General features: G+C 40.8%; 1 long non-coding RNA gene across 3 annotated transcripts in view; it reads left to right on the top strand.

The window, feature by feature from the left end:
- The window catches only part of LOC148508818 (uncharacterized), a 71,292-nt gene extending 48,845 nt beyond the window's left edge, over positions 1-22,447 (top strand). For 2 of the 3 annotated variants that reach the window (XR_015869542.1, XR_015869541.1), the window contains one exon: positions 12,125-13,862. This is a non-coding gene — a long non-coding RNA (uncharacterized LOC148508818). Of the gene's footprint in view, positions 1-12,124; positions 13,863-21,298; positions 21,437-21,520 lie in introns of those variants that run through there. The other variant, XR_015869543.1, reaches the window with a different exon arrangement.
- Positions 22,448-22,777: the final 330 nt, after the last annotated feature.

The following is a 22,777-nucleotide window of genomic DNA, read 5'->3' as shown; positions in this document are numbered from 1 at the left end:
AAGCAACCAAAGAGTTTTTTAAGGCTAAAAAGTGGAATGTTATGCAATGGCCAAGTCAATCCCCTGACCTGAATCCGATTGAGCATGCATTTCACTTGATGAAGACAAAACTGAAGGGAAAATGCCCCAAGAACAAGCGGGAACTGAAGACTTTTCTAGTAGAGGCCTGGCAGAGCATCACCAGGGATGAAACCCAGCGTCTGGTGATGTCTATGTGTTCCAGACTTCATGCTGTAATTGCCTGCAAAGGATTTGCAACAAAGTATTAAAAAGTGAAAGTTAGATTTAGGGTTGTTTAGTTTGTCCCATTACTTTTGGCCCCTTAAAAAGTGGGAGGCACATATAGAAACTATTGTAATTCCTACACCGTTCACCTGATTTGGATGTAATTACCCTCAAATTAAATCTGAAAGTCTGCAGTTAAAGCACATCTTGTTTGTTTTATTTCAAAGCCATTGTGGTGGTGAATAGAGGAAAAAATATGAGAATTCTGTCAATGTCCCAATATTTATGCACCTGACTGTATATATATATATATATATATATAGTCAACCATGATCCGGCACTCAATGGTACAAATGTATACTTCACCGGGTGCCCTCCTCAATGAGCCTGATGTCCTCAAGCACACTCTCACATAACAATCCCTCTGGCGGCACTCTGGATAAGAAACTTCAGACAAGCAAAGCTGTGTTTAGCAACGTTTCAGCGCCTTTAATTAGCGGTTTCTGCCATTGTAAGCTTAACAAAAGTGCTTATTAAAGGCGCTGAAACGTTGCTAAACACAGCTTTGCTTGTCTGAAGTTTCTTATCCGGAGTGCCGCCAGAGGGATTGTTATATATATATAGCTTTATCCAGTAACTGGTATTTTTTATATTATATCCATCTGTATCTAATAACAAAAGGTCATATAAAATGAAGTTTGTCCTGCTCACAGGTGGGGCAAGCATTGGCCATAATCAGAAGTCTGATAACTCATCAAAGGCTTTCCTATGCCTATTTAGAATACAATTGTTAGTACCTCTTAACCACATCAGCATTGGACACAAGGCATACAATTGCTAATGGTTATAAAACTTCTGACAATTGTTTCTAACTCTACATTCAGAACACTTCATCTGAGCATATCAGTATCTGTGTTACACTTCAATTGCCACAGACATACTGTGTCTGTATGCAGAGCTTCTCAATATATATTCAAACACTCACAGTATCTTTGTGTATTTTTAATTACTTGTAACAGACATACTCCTGCCTCTCACACACTTGGCTAAACCTTGAATGACATATATATATATATATATCACAAAAAATCCCAAACTGCGCTGATCAATTCACATACAGCAGCACCCTTCAGTAAGTCCCCTGTTAGAAGGACTAATTCTGTAGCAGTTGGATTCAGAAGCATAAGCATCTACCCAGTTGCACGGTTTTGGTTCAATAAATTGACCACCAGATGGTCTGACATAAACTACGGGTACCGTTTTTTAGACATCAAGTATGAGTTCTTACAGTTTCTGTTCCAAAGAATTGCCTAATTTTGGGTATACATTAAGTACATGTGTATACATCAATATTGAGATCTACCCCTGAAGTCTCATAAAGAGACGAAACGCGTAGGGTTTTAATGAAAGGTGGACACTACATTTAAACATCTGCTGATTGAAAGGTGTATGATATCCATTTCCTTTGATTGGAAGGCTGTGCATTACCAAATTGTGTAAGATTGTCCATCTAGCATACTGTTAAATTTTAATAAAGAATTATTTTACTTTCTATTTTTCTAATTCTTACTAACGTTGGCCTTGGGCCTGTGTTTGGGTGTCTTGGTACGAGGGTATCTTTTTTAGAACCTCGAGGAGGACTTAATGCGAACTCATAGTTTGGACTAATTGATCAAAATTGAGAACGAGTAGGAATAATGGTGAAGTTGTCTCTTCAAAAGAAAAAGAAGACGTATAAGCCTTTGGAGAGATTGCATTGTGTTTTACAAATTTTAAAATAAATTGTGTTGCGACTTAGCGCCCCGTCAGTAATCCATTTGTATATATATATATATATATATATATATATACAAATTTGTGTGCATCGGCTTGCTTCCGACGCAGAGTAGCGTCCGATTTACTCTTTATCAGCCCATAAATGACTAGATCGTCAGATAATTATTATAATTGATCATAACCAATTATTTGACTTTGACAGTGGATACTTTTGTCCCCCCTTCTAAACCTTGCCCATCCCCCTTTACTTGTGCTTCACATGGTTGGACAAAGTATCTGTAAAGCATCTCCATCTAAATCTGGACATAACCGAATGCATGGGCTGTAAGAGATACTGTAGCACATTTGAGGCTGGTTTCCTTCCTCATCCTGCATGCAGAGAGCTGGGATGGAGCTTAGGCAGCATTGCTGCAGCGACAGGCACCGATGTCATGAAAAACTTCAGTGAATACGCTGGCGAGCAGAGAGGTAAGGAGCTTCTCTAAGGTGTTCTCAGGTTGGTGGCAGTGATGGATAAAACCCTGCCGGTGGAGATTGGTGGAGAGACCATACCAGCAGCAATTGGCTGAGAGAGGGGTCTTGCTGCATGTGTATGCTTTGTCCACTGCAAACAATCACTGCCTGGCAGCTTATCCTGAACCCATCACTGCTGGCATTGATTGTTTGGGGAAGTTGCTGCTTGCAGTTGATTTGCTGCTGAGGACACAGCATACACATATTGCCCTGCAGGTCTCACTCTGTTTTTAAACCCAGGTCCTCAACTGCCTGTTTCGTGTAAATACACGATACAGTGCATATTTTGCCAACACTGATATATATACTGTATATATCTCTATAATATATTTTGAGATATATATAGAGTCAGGTGCATAAATATTGGGACATTGACAGAATTTTCATATTATGGCCTCTATTCACCACCACAATGGCTTTGAAATGAAACAAGCAAGATGCAGACTTTCAGATTTAATTTGAGGGTAATTACATCCAAATCAGGTGAATGGTGTAGGAATTACAATGGTTTCTATATGTGCCTCCCACTTTTTAAGGGGCCAAAAGTAATGGGACAAACTAAACAATCCTAAATCTAACTTTCACTTTTTAATACTTTGTTGCAAATCCTTTGCAGGCAATTACAGCCTGAGGTCTGGAAAGCATAGACATCACCAGACGATGGGTTTCATCCCTGGTGATGCTCTGCCAGGCCTCTACTGCAAATGTCTTCAGTTCCTGCTTGTTCTTGGGGCATTTTCCCATCAGTTTTGTCTTCATCAAGTGAAATGCATGCTCAATCGGATTCAGGTAGGGGATTGACTTGGTCATTGCATAACATTCCACTTTTAGCCTTAAAAAACTCTTTGGTTGCTTTTGGAGTATGCTTCGGGTCATTGTCCATCTGCACTGTGAAGCGCCGTCCAATGAGTTCTGAAGCATTTGACTGAATATGAGCATATAATATTGCTGTAAACACTTCAGAATTCATTCTGCTGCTTTTGTCAGCAGTCACATCATCAATAAATACAAGGGAACCAGTTCCATTGGCAGCCATACATGCCCACGCCATGACACTACCACCACCATGCTTGACTGATGGGGTGGTATGTTTTGGATCATGAGCAGTTCCTTTCCTTCTCCATACTCTTCTCTTCCCATCACTCTGGTACAAGTTGGTCTTTGTCTCATCCGTCCATAGGATGTTGTTCCAGAACTGTAATGGCTTTTTTAGATGTTGTTTGGCAAACTCTAATCTGGTCTTCCTGTTTTTGTGGCTCACCAATGGTTTACATCTTGTGGTGAACCGTCTATATTCACTCTTGTGAAGTCTTCTCTTGATTGTTGACTTTGACACATATACACCTACCTCCTGGAGAGTGTTCTTGATTTGGCCAACTGTTGTGAAGGGGTTTTTCTTCACCAGGGAAATAATTCTTCTGTCATCCACCACAGTTGTTTTCCGTGGTCTTCCAGGTCTTTTGGTGTTGCTGAGCTCTCCGGTGCGTTCTTTCTTTTTAAGAATGTTCCAAACAGTTGATTTCGGCACACCTAATGTTTTTGCTATATCTCTCATGGGTTTGTTTTGATTTTTCAGCCTAATGATGGCTTGCTTCACTGATAGTGAACAGCTCTTTGGATCTCATATTGAGAGTCGACAGCAACTGATTCCAAATGCAAATGTCACACCTAGAATCAACTCCAGAACTTTTACCTGCTTAACTGATATTGAAATAACGAGGGAATAGCCCACACCTGTCCATGAAATAGCTTTTGAGTTGATAGTCCCATTACTTATGGCCCCCTAAAAAGTGGGAGGCACATATAGAAACCGTTGTAATTCCTACACCGTTCACCTGATTTGGATGTAATTACCCTCAAATTAAATCTGAAAGTCTGCAGTTAAAGCACATCTTGTTTGTTTCATTTCAAAGCCATTGTGGTGGTGAATAGAGGCCAAAATATGAAAATTCTGTCAATGTCCCAATATTTATGCACCTGACTGTATATAAAATTATAAGATGAAAATTTTGTTTGACATTGAAACGTTGACACTGCTGGGAGACATTTAGTATACTATGGTCATTGCAGAAAGAAGGGGACATCATATATTAAATGTTAGAAATATTAATTTTATTATTACAAGCTTTATATGCTTTATAATTTGTCTATACGGTAGCCAACTAATATCTATTGCAATGTGCAGTGTTTGGTGCTTGTTTGTTAATAAAGTAAATAGGGTGTTTTCTGAGATATAAACTAAAATATATGTTTTTTCTTACCTTTAAAATTCTATATGGGACACAGGAACTATGGTGGGTATAGGCTGTGCAGAAGGAGGACTGTGCACCAAACAGTTAAAATATTTAAATTCCCAGCCAGCCCAGCCTCCTTCTCCAAAGCAGAAGCCAGGCATACTTACAAACAGGGGCTGCTTCTGCAGCCTGAAGTCTTTATTTTATTTTTACTTTTCTTTGAGTGGGCGATGCAGAGCGTCCTATAAGACACCCAGCACTGCCGGTCTACCATCCCCGATGGCTGCGGCGCAGGTGACTGGGTCAGTGACCTCGACCGCCTTGTCCTCAGACACAGAGGACACCTGCCACAGCCGGACACCGGGAACTCAGGCAAGGTGGCTCCCTGCTAGCAGGGAGCCGCATTGGCATGGGTTCACAAGCTGGTGGGTCTCTGACACAGCGGGTGGCCGGGCCACCTGCACTCCTGCTGGACCATCAGGGCACATAAATAACGGGGATATTATATAGGGGACAATGCCCTGGGGGATCTCTGTTAGGAAGGGGATGTTGGATCTCTCCGATAACCTCTCCCCCGGCCCTTGGCGGTTTCCCTCACAGAGGCCTCTCCCTTCCACAAAGATGCTGAGTGGCCATTTTATTACAGCCAGCTACACCTAGTCTCCAGAGAGTTGGGTACATGCAGGTGTGCCAAGAGTGACACCTGGGTGAAGGGGGCATGGCCATGACCTTTAGGGAAAAAAAATACTAAAAACTATGTGCTGGGGAGGGGGCACTATGAGCCCCTGAGCCCAGCCAGTAGGGGACGCGATCAGTGTGATTGCTGCCCCGACAGGCATAGGAGACTGCTGTGGCTGCTACGTAGCAGCCGTGAGTAGTCTCCCAGTACAACCCAGCACACAGCAGCGTGTGCTGGGCCGTTATAATGAAAGAGGAAAGGGGGGACAGCGCCAGACCCATGCCCCCTCCAGGAAGCCCGGGCCTGTATACCTCACTAATACAATTAAGGTTGTACAGTTAAGCTCCTTCCAGCCAATTGAGGCTTGGACTGTTGAGTACTTTTCTGCCCATTATATTATTTATTGCGTTGAATGTACTGTGTGCTTGTTTTTTCATTGAAAAGTGTTACTTTTCTCTGCGATGGTAATTAACACCTGTGTTACCAGGGTGAGGTTCACTGTGCCCCCTTTTATTTATGCCACGCCTATTATCAATATTGCTGCCTTAGATTCATTGCACTGTCCCTTTACTGCACACATCTGTGGCTAAAGCTTTGTGTGTAGGGATTGCCTTGGATTCTTATCTGTCCTCTTGTAGAGGTGACCAAGGAGATGGAAGCTCCTGTGTTACGCATTAAAAGCATATATGGTGTAATGGTTAACAATAATGTCTCCTGCCATGGTTCAGCAGTTTAATCTGTAGTCACCCACTTGAGAGCTGCTTTGGATTAGTACCCTCTTCTAGTTAATTATGGGTTTGGGCACTGGTGTCCCCCTTTCTTCCAGCAGCTGCTGGATAGGGACTTACATGGACCGTCTAGGCAGACAAACACTGCCCTTTGATCTGCTTATGCCTAGGACTCAATAGTTCCTCCGACTTTGTCCAATATTTCAGAAGTGGGGACTACAGATTTCCTGGGAACCTTTGTCTCTACTTGACTGGTTTATCAAATTCCCATCTAAGTAATTACGGCTTGAGAACCTCTCAGCAGAGGCTTACACCATTCATGACAGTTGTCAGATATCCCAGCATTTGGCTTTTAGTGGTGCCACTATGCTCTTCGATTCCACTTCTCGCTGAGTGACATCACTAATGAAAGTCTGTTACCTGGCCAGCCTAGTTAGGAACTCTTCTATTCCCTTCTCTACTTTAGCTTTCCTTTCGGGGCCAAGGATTGGAAGTTGGAAACCTTACCTAGGGTTTATTTCCATATAGGTACTTTTACTCTTATGGCTATTGCTTTTTGACTAGGGACATTGGCAGTGGACAGACGCCCAATTATTCTCCCTTGTGATGAACTAGTAATGCGGTCCCTCTGAGTGCAGTAGGCTCTGGAAGCTCTTCTTTATTCTTTAGGTATTTTCATTGGTCCTGCCTAGGACAGAATATTTGCCTTGGTGGCGCAGGCATGGGTGGCATTTCAACCTTTTGCATCATGAGTGTCTAATTGTTGCTCCGTTTGTACACAAGGAAGGCCTAGGGCCAGTTTTTCACCAGGTTCCAGGTGCTTCCACCAGGGGCACTAAGCCTCACAACAAGCATTAAGGGCTGCCAGATGCTGCACCACTAGGCCTTCTGGGGCAGTTTTCCACCTGGACAACGTAGGAGGCCGGCTTCTTATTTTTCCCAGTCCGGGCTAGCGACCATGTTGAACTCCTTGGTACATGGGATGGTTTCTCAGTGCTACGTCCTACCCAGTGTCATCTATCCCAGTTCTATTTGTTACGGTGAAAGCCAGAGTTCTACTGGAGTGCATGCTCTTCCTTCTGGTCTCCATAGTACTTTCTCTGGTACAACGAATCCTGAGAGGCACAGTATTATAGGCCAACTTCATCTTGGTTCAAAGGCTGAGCAGGTCTTTTTGACCAAAAGGCTACAAGAAGTTTCTCAACCATTTCCTGCAGTTCCCCTGTTTCCGCATGGAGTCTTAATGTTCTATCAGTATGCTGTTGGAACATGGGGATTTAATAGTTTCCATGAACTATCAGGTCAGTCAACAGAGTTTCTTCGGGTTGCTGCCCGGGGTCTGTGATTCCTTGTGTTTTCACATGAGTCATTCTGGTTATGGCTACTTTTTGGGGGCGCATAGGGTCAGAAGTCGACCTTACCTGGACGATCCTTTTGTTCTGGCCCATCTCTGGTGGTCCTCAAGGACATACTCACCTGTCTATATAATATGCTCCAGTCTTGTGTAGATCAGCTACGGGAGATAGTCTTCCTTTACTCCTTCTTAGTACATACTCCACCTGGGTGTTTTACTCAACTACACTGTTGAGAAAGTTTCCTTTTGGGTGGACACTCAGTACCGGATGCACGGATTATTACATATCCACCGAGTATTCATTCACTCTCGCATGCCAATTCTGTGTTCACCTGTCTACACCTGCTATGCGGTGTAATTGCCCAGTTTCACTCCAGGCCACTTCAGTGGGTAATTCTGACCAGTTGGAATTGATTCTATTTCCTCATCAGGTCACAGCCCACGATCACCTTTTGGAAGGTCGACCTAACCCTCTTGTGCGGCCATCTAGTTTCCCACTAGATCTAGTGCTCCCCCTTTGGATTCCAGTTGGATCCTTCTTGCCACTGGCCTGTGTGGGTGGGGGGCAGAGGACTGCCTGCAGTTTTTCTAAGGGTCAGAGGACAGTTCAGGTTAGCCACCTTCTGGCCAACACTCTGGGAACTCAGCAGGATATCTTGGGTTTTGTGTCCAGCGCACCCCCAGCATCATTTCGACCAGGTTCAGCCCAAAAACGCAGCCTCTGTTGACTACAACAACCATAAGAAAGGCATTTTCTGTCGTGGCACCATGAAGGTGGTCAGCTGCATTTGTGGTAGGGTAGAGACCTTTCTTCTTCTGGATATTTATGTGATTTTCATCCAGAGTGGGGCAGCAAACTTCCTAAGCTGCCTGGACCATTGCTCGGGTGCATAGTATCGTCTTTCAGCCTCTGACACATTGCAGGGGTCTTCTAGATGGCTGCTATGGTGTATTGACTTAACCACCACTGGCTGTAGTAAGGATCTCACACCAGAGATCCTGGAACTTTTCTGGTAGAAGTTTAGGGCAATTCGGTGGGTCTAAGCTAAGGTCAAAAGGTAAATTTTCTTGCTCATTCTGCAGCTTCTCCATAAGTTTAATTAGGAAGGTGCCACTGTGCTCCTACTGGAGGCACCGTGCTCCTCGTAGCGGCCCCGTGATCCACGTGGTTCCCATTTGAGCATGGAGAGCTTGACACGTGGCTCTTCTGGTTGTCTCTATAGATGCTTCTCTATGTCTTCCGTTACAGCCAGATCTTCTCCCTTATGGCCTGTGCTTCCATCTGGTTTGCTCCGCTGTCCTCCTTTGACGGGGTGGCTTTTGAGACGTCCATCCCAAGAGCTTTTTTAGGTCAGAAACATGTCCAGTGCCAACTGAACCGCTTCAACAGGGATCTAATGCTGGGTTTGGCAGCATTCTTGATCCTGATTTTCATCAGGGACCTTGACCCTGGGTCTGTTTGTCTTCCCTGGGTTCTCTCCCTATCCTGTAGGAGTGCCTGGATTGTATTTTTTTCACCCTCTATGTATTCTTTTGGAGATGTATTGTGCTGTTATCTGACATCATGTCTTTCCATCAGGGAGTCTTCCGTGTGCTGTACCCCTTTGTTCCTCGGTTGGCTCCTTGGGATTTATCCTTTGAGCTGAGGGTACTTTAATCCTTTTGTTGGGAAGACTATTCCTTCAGGTTATTGGAATGGCTCAGAGAGAGGGTCTGACACGACTGCACTGTTGTGTTGCTCTCCATTTCACCAGGAAGGTTGGCTACCAATACAATGGTTTTTCCTCTGTTCCACGTCAACGCGGTGTTTATAATTCTGGCCTTTCAGTCTCCTGATTCTTCGCTGGAGATGGTCTCTCTGGATGTGGTGAGGACTATCTGAGTCTAGGTGGACCATGCAAAGGATCTCCATACATCTGATTCCCTTCTTTGTTCTCTATGGGGTTCCCACATGGTCTATCAAGCTGTAATGCACTTGGTCCTCTGGTTTATTGGTGCATCCGCCATATATTTGTGGTGGCTGCTGTGGTGACTACTCATACCACCAGGTTATTTGGTAATTTGTAGGCAGCTTGCCAGGGGTGCTTCAGCGCAGCACCCTTGTAGTGCGGTGACGTGGTTTATTGTCCACAGAACTTTTTCTGCCTATATTCAGGTGCTGCCTTCACAGACGCGGGTTTTGGACATCAAAGTTCTCATTGCTTCTCTGGACTGTTTCCTCAATTAGGAGTATTGCTTTGGGACGTCCCTGCATAGTCCCTGTGTCTCCTATGGAAGGTGAAGAAGAAAAGGTGACTTTTGTCTTACCTGGTTAAGTACTTTTCTTCGAATTTCATAGGGAACACAGGGTGCCCACCCTGACGCACCTGGCTTTTGGGGATTACTTTGTTTTGGTTCCCCTGTCTATCTGTGAGGTGTATTTGGATTGATGAGTATGCCAATTTTACTTCTCCTTTCTTGCTCCTGCCTTGGGCTTGCTAACTTAACTGGCCTGCCTTGGGCTGTGATATAGGGGAGAAGGAGGCTGGGCTGCCAGGGAAGTCAGAGATTCTAACAGTTTGGTGCATAGTCCTCATACCGCACAGCCTATACCCATTGTAGTCCCTGTGTCCCATATAGAATTTGAAGATAAGGTCTTAACCAGGTAAGGCAAAAGTCTACTTTTTTATATGTTATTTTATAGATAATTTTTTCATAATAAACTTTGGTAATGTCTTTTAAAGAAATTATTAATTATATTATTTACATTGACTATATATATTTTTGTTTCTAATATAGTCAAATCTAAGAGAAGAAATGTAGAACTCAATGAGGAATATTTATTTGACAAAAAAAACCACTAGTAGTGAAGAGAATTTACAGGATGACATTGAGTTTTAGGAAAAATAAAAAAACAGTGGCAAAAAGATCTCCTAAATTCAGTATGACAGAGAATGAGGTGTTAATCGAGGGAATATTACAAAAATATAATTTTATTTTTGGAATAATGAAAGGCTAAAATTTTAGTGTTGAAAAAAGAGAAAATATATGGCAAAGAATTGCCGAGGATGTTTCTGCTGTTGGCAAAGTTCAAAGAACTACTAACGTATGTAAAAAAAAGATATTCGGACTGTAAGCCTACAGTAAAGAAAAAGTGGATCACCCATTAAAATAGAATGGTCAAATTGGGAAAGGAATCTAAGAGACCACCTGTCTCCAATTTGCAGTCACAGGCATTACCGAAGATATTGTCACTGAATTGTTAACTCCATTTGTAAAGTCGAAAGGTATAAATCGATTATTTTGATTTTACAATAATTTGTAAATTTTAGATGATGCTTATTTTAATATTTTTCATTTGCTTATTTAATTTTTGTATAAGTGAACTAACAAAACAAAGAAAATCAAAATTCTTCAAAGCTTCTGAATCAGTTTTGAGGAACAAAAAATCTTCCAAAAGAGTCCAACAAACTGGAAAAAATTAGGGTGGTTTTCCTGACGACGCTACCCATAGAATCCTACGGGCTTTATCCTGCAGAGTGCTGAATTAGATCTACCCCCCAGCACCACCCGTGGCTTGCTCATCCTTCCGCACATGTGCAGAAGGATGCCGAAAGGGCTTTTTGATCATAGAGCTGAATGTCCCTCCACATCAAAGAACCACATAACAGTCCTTTGCAGGAGTCGTCAAGAAAACCTGGCTTTACAAAGGTCGGTATACATGCAATGACCATCAGAATGCATTGCATCTCGAGTGCAATGCATCATGCATCCTGCCCAAAGTCCTCTTTCATATGGTGTAAATATAGGCTTCTAGCTTCTGAGTGCTTTAAGAGGATTTTGAAAGGATGCCTTCCAGCACCAACTGAAATACCTACAGTATGTCCTCCTGCGCATTTGCAGATGGATGCCCGGATGGCTCCTGGGATATTATCCTTGAAGTCAAGGAAGACCGTCATTTGCACAGGGATAATCATACCATCTAAGAGGTCCTTCATAGTGATCATCTTGCATTATGGAAATACCAACGCCTGGTGATTTATAGGCTAGAAGATCAGATTACTAATTGCGATTTGTAATACTTTCTGCCCTTAATATTTATAATACAACGGATTTAATTACTTTATATTTAATATTATGGATGTGGCACTAGGTTTTCATAGTATAAATACATTAGATATACAAATAATTTATTTGGTAATAAATTTTGATTTATATTATTTTGTGAAAAATATAGTTATATAGCTAATGAAAGTTTATCATCACATTTGATGGCAGGAAAAGTAAAATCTTTTATATATAGGTTCTACAATGGTAGAATTCTTTTTATACAATGAAGGGTGATAACATTCTTTTACTACAAATTTGTTAATATGATGGAATTGTATAAAAACAAATGTGATAAATATAGTTCATGTATAACATTTTTTTTTCTAAAGTGTTAAATAAAAAATGTATTTCATATCTGAGAAATATACATATTTTTTGAATTATTGCTATAAATTAATTTTATTTTTATTAAACAAATTAAAGTTATTTACTTGGTGACTTTTGCTTACAATGTCTTCATAGTGTTTACATATAAATGAAGCCTAAAGTATTTCAACAAATAAATATTAATATATCTTTATTTTAGATGGTACCCTTCAAGAATTTAAACCATCTACATCATACCAGAAATATTCTTCCAGCAGCTCCAATGATCTGATGTATGAAAAGGAAGCATCTTTAAATTAGTTGGATGATGAGGCACTAAATGTGCAAATTAATCCATCAAAGAATGTTAGTTCCGACTCAGATATTGCATGTAATGAAATATCAGAGCCTGTTGAAAAGGCCAAAGATTTTTAAACAAAGATCAGGTTTTACTTTAATAAACAAGATAAATACCCTTATAAATGATTCCATCCAGTCGAGCAATATGTTTCTGAATAGAGAAATGGAAATAATGCAGAAAAAATTAAAAAATGTGAAAAAAGCTTTGAAAATTATTCCCTACCGCATTTGGAAATGATGAGTAAAATCTCAAAGGATATAAGAATAATTCGTGAGCAAGTCATACTTCATACAACATTCAAAAATGTTGTAGTGTTGCAGAAGACCACACTTGTCGAATGGCCCCAGGCCCCAGGCCTAGAGAGCATAAGGCCCTTCCCTTTCCTCTGTTAATGTAGACAGGTGTGTGTCTGATGCAGCAGCCATTTTGTTTTATATCTTAGCTAAAAGCATGTTAAGTGATGTATTAAAAAGTGTGTAGAGATTAGTGTTTTATTTCGCTGCAGGTGAGATTAGCTGTGGAGATATTGTTATAGCAATAAGAATTATAGGTTTAAAATGTATAAGTTTTAACATGCACAGAACAGCTGACAGTAGCAGGTCTCAGTTTTTATATAAACAAATGAGCTAGCTGAGATAGCAGGTACTGTAACTACAATAAGCAGAAATGAAGGCTAATAGGCGATCATGTCATATGGGATCGGTATCATGTTTTACTTTCAGGTTTTTTACCATGTCAGATGGGATCAAATCCCGACAGCAGCAGCCCGACATGGGTGAAAATCCCAAATGGTGATTAAGGTATCGCTAATCTTTCCCCTCCTCTAACCCTCCCTTAGGGGTGCCTATCCCTAACCTCCACCCCCAGTGCCTTACCCTAATCCCCCCTCTAAGTGCCTAAACCTAACCCCCGCTGCCTAAACCTAAGTCTCCTGGGGGGGTGCCTAACCCTAACCTCCCCCCAGGGGTGCCTAACCCTAACCCCCCCTTCCCCTAGTCTAAACCTAACCCTCCTAGGGGGGTACCTTCCCCTAAGTCCACTTCGGGAACCCCTAACCTAACCCTCCCCCCCACGGCTATCCGCACCCGACTTACCTTCGATCGGGATGCCGGGCATCGGGCTCCCGGCATAGGTAAAATGACAGGCATCGGGATTCCGATGCCTGTCATTTAACCCTTGCCGGTATTAAACAGTCGGGTCCGTCTGCTTCCCGACTGCTTCCCTGTCAGATTCCTACATGGGAACAAGAAGATAACACGGAATTATGTCATTATTATGTCTAAGGCTTAGATAGCCAATAAAGACATAGTACGTAGAAATATTAATTACATTAATAGGTCTAATTGGAGGTATTAACAAAAATAAGGATTATATGAGCAGAGAAAGAGGGAGGAGGAGCAGTAGGAGAACAGAAGAGAGAGTGCAGAATGAGGGTCGGGGGCTCCATTACGTATGTATCAAGTATTGACTGGCTGCTATCCTGTTATTCTGTACTAAGTGTCAAAAATTTAATTTTGATGTAAGTCTGCATTGGCAAAATATATGTCTGCTTAAGTTGTCTTTAAGTACAGTAAAAGCATTGTTATTTATTTTAGAATCTGTATTTGTGTGGTATTATTTCAGTGCTCTATGTTACAAGAAAGGTTTGTAAGTAATCCAGAACTATCAGCGTTATCAAATGATTAGGGAAATGAATGGGTAATTCATAGACCATAGTAAAATTATAAAAATAATCTAAATATTAAGGGGTCGATCCAATTAGCCGCGATGATCCCGCCGGCGCGAGTCATGGCATTAATGGGCGCACTTTATGGCAGCCCGAATTCGCAGAATTTTGTTGGCAGCCCTATAAGGCTGTGAGCAAAATTCCGCAAATTTGGGCTCAGAGCGGGTTGCGAAAGGTGCGAGATGCTGGTCCGTTGCCAGCCTTTTAACGCCATTGCAACGGCAACTCACACCCTTCGCGGCTAATTGGATTGACCCATAATAGTCAATAATTTTAGAAATTAAACTATTTTGACAAATCAAACATCATTATTTAACTAATACAATTATTTCGTTTTTTGCACAATGTGCTATGATCAGTATATTAGACACATCATTGAATAAATTACTGGACAACATTTAATCAGACCTAAGGTCAAATAAAAATCTGATATATAAAAAAATTATGGTTGTAGTATCTCTATTTGAGCTAATATATTCAATAATATGGGTTGTATGAGGTAAGGTTAGAATTGTGAATAAATACAGAAAATAAGGTTTTGACCGCATAGCTCATATCATATGCACCAAGCTCCGGAATGCAATGAACTCTGGGGCTTTGTTACAGTTAGTAAAGGGCGGGATGCAGCAAAGTGAAAAATGTGGTCATACCCTGAAAATGTTAAGGGTTTTACTGCATTTCTCATATGCACCAAGCCCCAGAAAGCGATGCATTCTGGGGCTTGGTTACGGAGGGTAATGCCATCTTCCTGATGGCGCTACCCATAGAATCCTATGGGCTTCATCCCACAGAGTGATGAATTGGATCTCCCTCCCAGCACCACTTGTAGCTTGCTCATCCTTCTGCGCATGTGCATAAGGATGCCGAAAGGGCTTCTTGGTCATAGAGCCGAACGTACCTCCACAGCAAAGGACTGCACTTACTGACATAACGGTCCTTTGCGGGGGTCGTCAAGAAAGCCTGGCTTTACAAAGGTCGGTATACATGCAGTGACCATCAGAATGCATGGCATCCTGCCCAAAGTCCTCTTCCATATGGCGTAACCCTATAGAAGCCTATAGGCTTCTATCTGCTGAGTGCTTTGAGAGGATTTTGAAAGGATGCCTTCCAGTACCACCAGTAATACATACAGTATATCGGTCAAGACAGCTCCCAGTTTACACTGCCTCACAAACTCCTTGGCAATGGAATAGTGCAGCAAGCTGATACTCACCAATTCGGGTTGATGGTATCTTTTAGTGCAACAGTCCGCGACAGTATACTATAACTCTGGGGAATCAAAGCAAGTCCAAACAGTCCCAATTCTGTAACCTAGAAGCTTTTCCCAGTCAATTTAGTGTGACGGTTTCCTCAGAAGGTGATTAATAAAAGGGACTCACACTCTATCCTTTTAAATCAATCTTGGCCAATAAAAAGTTTGCGATAATTATCTCATTAACTCAGTTTGGCATTATATATCACCTGTGTTGTCCACATTTCTCATATGTTAAACTATAGACAATAAATTACAAATCATAAAAAAAGATGGCTTCACTTAAAATCATTTAATACTAATACTTTGCAGTTTTAAATAATATATCTTATAAATCACAAAAATGGCATAATTCGAGTCCGCTCCAATCATGGAATTCAACCTTTTCCCTGATCTCATATACATGGTAGTATGTCAAGAGTATGTCAACATCCTATTCCTCAGCTAACTGGCTAAATAGCTCAGTCAGCTAAAGCTCTACCTCATTCACCAGTCAGACCCAGCTTCGAATCCTGGTCATGTCTCAAAGTAATTTTATATTTATATACCTGTAAATGCTTTATTCATTTTGACTAATGCCATTTACTAATCTAATGGAATTCCACAACTCTCTATAGATTTAAATGATTCCTTCTGTCTTTATTATAGCAGGAATTCATAGATCTAAAGAACCCTTCTACAGAGGGAATTGAACCTAGATGTGCGGGGGATCTCCTCAATACCCTGAACAGATAGCACCTTGACATCCGTGACAATGAACATACGTGTCTCGACACACTATAAAAACAGTTATTTCTAGTGATATTCCTCCTATGTGCTCTAGAAACTTTGCGTTCAAGCTTCTTATGGTGCGGCCCACATATTGTTTGCCGCATCTACATGAGATCATATTTGCAACATAGGTTGATTCACAATTGATGAATTCATCTTTATTATACCTATTCGCTAAGACTGCCCACATAAAACTAGAACCTCTATTTATAATAAATTGACATATGATGCATGACTGTCTAACCACATTTGTAGCACCCCTTGGGCTTTGTTGTGAGCCAGGTACTAAATTTTGTCTCTTGTTTGGGTCTTTGGTTCACATAAAAAACTGGGAGTGAGAAAGTTCTTAAAATGCTTGGCTTTGCTGAAGGTGACAATAGGTTGGTCACCCACATGAGGGGCCAAAACTCTATCCATTTTAAGGAGGTGGAAGTTATTCTGAACTATTATTTTTATTTGATGTGAACAATCATTATATCTAAAATCAAAGGACAATGAAAATTGTTGGTTATTCCTTTATCTTTCAACCCTAAAAGAGAGGCTCTATCATAATTTTCCACCACTTTGAGTGAGTCTTGTAATATTCTGATCGGTTAACCCTATACCAAAAAAAGCGGAGGTCAATTCTTTTGCTTGCTCCTTAAATATAATGGGGTCTGAACAATTAAGTTTCAGGCATAGATACTGGCCCTTCTGTCTTCTTAAACTTTTTAGTATACAATTGGTTATCTATAACAGAAAGAGCTATATCCAAAAAATTTATGTGAGTAGAGTGGCAGGTGTGAGTAAATCGCAGACCAAAGGAATTAGAATTAAGGTGTGCAACAAATAACGAAGCAGAATGACAGTCCCCATCCCAAATTATAAATAGATCATCTATGTATATGCCATAGAGCACCAGGTTCTCCCGGAATCTGCCACCCCAAATGTACTGGTCCTCAAAGAGACCCATGTACAGGTTGGCGAAACTTGGGGTGACCTGGTGCTCATGGTAGTCCCCTCTAGCTGAAGGTAAAACTGTGAAAATAAAAAAAAAATAGTGGCAACTTCAGCAAAAATGTATAAGCACACATCTGTATAAGTGCTCAAAAAGGATGGCCAAACTGACAACACAGTATCTGGATTAAAATGTGTCTCTTATTTTACCTATTTTGGCCTATTTATCAAAATATTTAATTGTAAATATATATTTTTTAGTCGACTTTACATGTAATTTTCTTCAATGACTATTATGTATAGATGGTGTCTGTTAATTCCAAATCCTGATGAATACCATATATTTTTGTATGGTAATGCGTTAAACCATTTTCTGTTGATATACAAATATAAATTCAGATATTAATAAGTAATTTTAAAAAATTCTTAATGATCGCTTATCAAAAAAAGCAGCTCTCAAATGACTTATTTGCTTAAACACACTAAAATATATATATTTCTCAAACAGAAAGCTTAATTATAATATCTATATAAAGATTTACAAATAACACATAGTAAAAATACCATCTTTGGGAAACATCAAATGTTATAACTATTTTCAATATATAAATAACAGACTCCTTTAGTAGCATTTTTAGGAGTACAGAGAAATAGTATTGTATCATTTAATCACATCACTTGCAGCGGCTGTAATCTGCAGCTTAAAAAAAAGCTATTTCTATGTAGTTGAAAAAAGAAGAATCCGTACTCCTGATATTATAATAATGCAATTAGTAAAGTTGCTCCTTGGGTAAGTTAACTTTGTAATTAAGATACGTGCACAGTCTCAGTTCTTATATTAGTGGCCAGCGCTTACCTCTTCCTCCCCCACCCTGTGCCGCTGTTCTTTCACCAAGGTGATTTACCGGATGGTCAGTCCAGCATCAGTTAGCTCCCTCAGCTAGATGCCAGCACCTGCAATCTCTACCGCCAACAACTTCATCATCAATATCCTCACTAACGATTGGAGGTAGTTCTGGATCCAGGATAAGGCTAGGTGAGTCCTCCCTTATCCAGGATTCCTCAAAAGAAATCTTGAGCCCTAGTCATGCTGCTGCTGCTGGGGGGGTGGATCTTTATCCCAGAAAGGGACCAAGAAAACTACTACTAGTAGTTTAAAAAAAACAATTGACTGTTACACAATCCTTTGATAGAGGAAGCAAGTATGACAGCTGTCACCAAGTTGCACAGTGGATCACTGATGCCATGATATTAGATGGTGAAATAATAGAAAGTGAGGATGATAGTGTGGAGGAAGTGCAAATGGAGGATGAGGGGGATATTTGTGTCCTATCTAACACTAATGAGGATGTTGTTTGTGTAAATCAGCCACCAGTGGCAGCAGTTCTTGTTCATGATAAAAAGAAAGTCATTGTCATACCTGGGCATAAAACCAGAAAAGCCACATCTTGGGTGTGGAATTATTTTAACTCAAATCCAGTTGTGAAGGCATCTGTACCATTTGTGAAGCCAAAATTAGTAGAGGTAGGGATGTTAACCATCTAAGTACCTCCTCTCTGTTATGGCATTTGCAGCGAGTTCATGCAATTTATTTAATAAAATTATAATAATATGTAAATTAATAACAAGCAGTCCAGTATCAGCTACCAGCAGTTTGGACCAGCACATGTAATCACCACCAACACCCTCATCATCAACTTCCTCCTTAATGATTGGAGGTAGTCCTTCCAAAAAATTGTTTTGTGGGGGACCCAACAAACCAAGGACTTCAGCCACAAAAGTGTCAGTTCTTGTGCGCTAAAGTGCTTGATTTGTTAAACTGTGCATGTCCTTTTTAATATCCAACATAAGAGTGGATGAGAGGGCACAAGGACAATTCCATCTTGCACCTCTTTTATTTACATTTTGCACAATTTGTGGCATTGCCGACTGACATTTTTATAGTTTATTAAACTGCCATCCTGTCCGTTTCATAGACAGTTCTAAATTTTTTTTTAACTGCCATGCATTTGTGTCGCTGCTCTGTTGCTTACTTTAGCCAGCCAGCTCACTGTAGCCTTTGGCCTATATTGGTGAAAAGTAGTGAAAACAATATTGTGAGCTGTGAGGTGGTTAAAATTGAGAAGAAAAAAAAACAGATCCAAAACCATAACACGCAAGGGTGGTTTTGTAAAACCAAATCCAGACCCAAAACACAAAGGAGATACAGGAGATACAGATCCAAAACCAAAACCAGCAAAAATTGCTACATCTCTAATAAATAGATGGTAGCAAGCATAGCGTATGGTGCCATACGTATGTATTTATAGATTGTAAGCAGGGCCTTCCTACCTATATATCTGTCTGTTATTACCCAGTTTTGTTCTATTAATGTTTCCAATTGTAAAGCGCAACGGAATATGCTGCGCTATAGAAGACACTGTTAATAAATAAATAAATAAATACATTTATAAAACATATTTATTAATTCGGGATGTAGTTAGATTACCAGCAACCAGAATGGCGGCTGTCGGGATGGAAGCCCGACCTGGGACTAAAGATAGGTGTTAAAATCTCGATGCCTATCTTATGCCAAAATCCCGATGTCTGGCATCCCGAACGAAGGTAAGTAAGGCTTTCTAGATGTTAGCTGCGAGGGGTGGGAGGGTTAGGTTTAGACACCCCCACGGAGGGTTAGGCTAGGGGAAGGATGGGTTAGGCACAACTGGGGTGAGGTTAGGGTCAGGCACCCATGGGTGGGTTAGGCACCCATTAGGGAGGGTTAGGGGGGACAGGGGAGGGTTAGGGTACTTAGCAGTCCCTGCCATGATGTAGACCGTTCGGGGTTCTGGCGGATGTATTTTATCTGGTGGCTAATGAGCCACAGGCAATACATACCAATTTCTATAAACTCATATATATGGCACCAGTGATTATGAAATTAAAGGAATCACCTAAAAAATGCAGCAGAGAACGGAGATTGTAAACAATCTGGGATCTGTTGAGGGGTAAAGTGTGAGGAGGCAGTGAGATCTGTGAGGGGGAGCAGTGGTGTGATGGTGCAGTATAAGGGGAGAGTGTAATTTGTGGGGGAAAGTGGTATGATGATGCAGTTCGAGGGGAGGCAGTGGGATCTGTATGGAGGAGTACTGGTGTGATGGTGCAGTGTGATCCATAGGAGGCAGTGTGATCTGTAAGGGGGGCATTGTGATCTACAAGGGGGGCAATGTGATCTTTGATAGGAGGGAAGTCTGATCTGTGTGGAGGGGCAGTGTGATCTGTGAGGGGGGGCAGTGAGTGTGAGGGCAAAACTGGCTGCAGGGTGATCTGTGATGGTGGACAGTATTGATCTATGAGGGCGATAATGAGTGTGGGTAGTGAGGGCGATACAGGCTGCAGGGTGCCATTTCTGGCATCTTGATAGCCAGATGCAGGGGCTGTGGGGCAGTGACTGTGCCCTTGGTGATGGCACCGCTCGCACACCCCTAGTATGGCCCTGTTGCCCAGCATAAGTGTCAGTTTACAATATGGTGGGATTTCTTTATAGAACTAATTGTATAGCTATAGCCTACAGGCATTAGACTCCCTTCAAGGGTCTTTTTTTTTTTTAGAGCTAACGGCTTGTCCTAATCTAGGCAAAATGGCTATTATTAAAGTTGGTATGCAGACTACAATTCAAAATGGGGATATGTGGCTTTAGCTAACTCTTCAGAGTCATTAGCTATGTTTTAGCAGAGGTCCTCCCCTGAAAGCTACTTGAAGATCATATTTTATCTAGCTATAAGTCTCTCTTTAGGTAGCTAATGTAGTCAGCTTGCTTCTCTGCTCTAAGTGCACTTCTGCTACTATGATAGTCTCTTCTTGGTATGCTGTACTAATGAGGTTACTTTCTTGATCCTTTGATTCATCAGGATTCCCCCTCCTGGTTGCTGCAATTTGAGGTACCTCAGATTACCCATGAGAGTGGATCTCAGCACTGGGGAATGCCTAGTGAGGGGTTGGAACTAGGACCACCCATTACCAAATGTCTAGTTTCACCTATGATGGCTGGGGAATCTAGGGAATGGTGAGATGAGCTGGGGAATGGTGATATTATTGGGGTGCTGGAGCATATTATTCCTAGGGGAGTTGGGCTAGTGTTTGTGGAGCATATTATTACAAGGGGGGTCTGAAGCATACTATTATGTCATGTGGGGATGGGGTCTGGAATATATTATTGAGGGGGTGTCTGGAGCATATTATTATTATGTCATGTGATTGTTATATACACTTATTTTGCAACCTAACTTTGCCTGCAATTTTTATAAAGTTCATTGTTTTGTGCAACTTACACTGCAAACTTATCTTGTTATGTCTTATTGCGCCCTAGATCTCTGACTTTCGGATATTATACACCTGCAGATACTGTGTGGAGATATAGCGGAAGGGAGCATGGTGCTGCAGCTACACAGTAAGAAGTGCAGAGCAGAGAAGCAATATACCTGTGTCAGGATCTGCAAACTTACCGGTAAGCACCTTTAAAGTATTAATTTGGGATTAAAACGAAAGCATTACCCATTCGTGCTGACAATTGGTATTTATTTCTTTTTAGTTTTTCTTTGCGGTAGCGACCATGTCTCTATCAAAACCAAGTGGTAAAAAAAACCTGAAAAATGATAGAAGAACATCATACTTTTCAAGGGAAATGGGGAATTGGAGTATTTTTGCTGTGAAGTAAAAGACAAAATTAGTGTGCAAAAATGTTGTAGGTGTTCCAAAGTTATATAACATCAGATGTCACTATGAGCAACATAAACAAATATGTCCAGTATGAAGAATTAATGAGACAAGATAACTTAAAAGAGTTAAAGTCAAAACTAAAGAACTAAAGCAATGTCAGCTTATGTTTACCAGAGTAACACAAGAAAATGAAACTGCGGTACATGCAAGCGACGTATTGTCAGAGTTAATAACCAAACACTCAAAACCCTTCACTGAAGGTGATTTCATAAAACAATGTCTGACAAAAGCTGCAGAAATTGTTTGTCCGGGAAGTGTGAAAGCTTTTCAAGGCATTCCATTGTCTCGAAATACAGTCACTGAAAGAGTAAATGATTAATCCTGCAGTATAAGTGATCAGATCAAAACAAAAGCACCAAGTTTCAATGCTTTTTCCATTGCTTGTGATGAGAGTACAGACATCGGTGGCGTAGCTCAGTTAGCTGTGTTTCTTAGTGCTTGTAATGTGGAATTCAATATTTTTGAGGAAATATTAGAAATGGTACCACTGCAGGACACGACAACTGGAAAAGATGTATTCAATTCTGTTTATGAACTTCTGCAAAAATATGGTCTACCTCTATCAAACTTGACTTCTGTCGCAACAGATGGAGCTCCTTCCATGACAGGAAAAAACAATGGTTTTGTGACAAGATTGCAAAAGAAAGTGAATGAAACCTGTGACAAACCTAATTTCTAACACTTGCATTGCATTATACACCAATAAGTGCTATGCTCAAAAGTTATAAAGATGGAAAATGTAATAAAACCCATAAAAAGAACTATTCATTTTATAAGATCAAGTGGTCTAAACCAGCAACAATTTTCCACTTTTTTAAAAGAGTTAAAGAGCGAATATTCTGCTTTACCTTACTGTACAGTAGTGAGCTGGCTATCCTGCTCCGAGGTTCTTGAAAGATGAAATAGTTACATTTTTAGACATGAAAGAACAAGACACCAGCTTCTTGTCTGATCCAATGTGGTTACAAGATCTATCCTTCATTGTCGATATAACAAAACATTTGTCATATTTAAATTTGAAATTGCAAGGAAAACATCAAATTCTAACAAACATGTATGACCAAGTTAC

The sequence above is a fragment of the Taudactylus pleione genome, unplaced genomic scaffold, assembly GCF_031769625.1.
Source record: "Taudactylus pleione unplaced genomic scaffold, aTauple2 ptg000342l, whole genome shotgun sequence".
Lineage (NCBI taxonomy): Eukaryota > Metazoa > Chordata > Amphibia > Anura > Myobatrachidae > Taudactylus > Taudactylus pleione.
The sequence above is the reverse complement of the archived record's forward strand: the minus strand, read 5'-3'. Positions and strand labels throughout refer to the sequence as shown.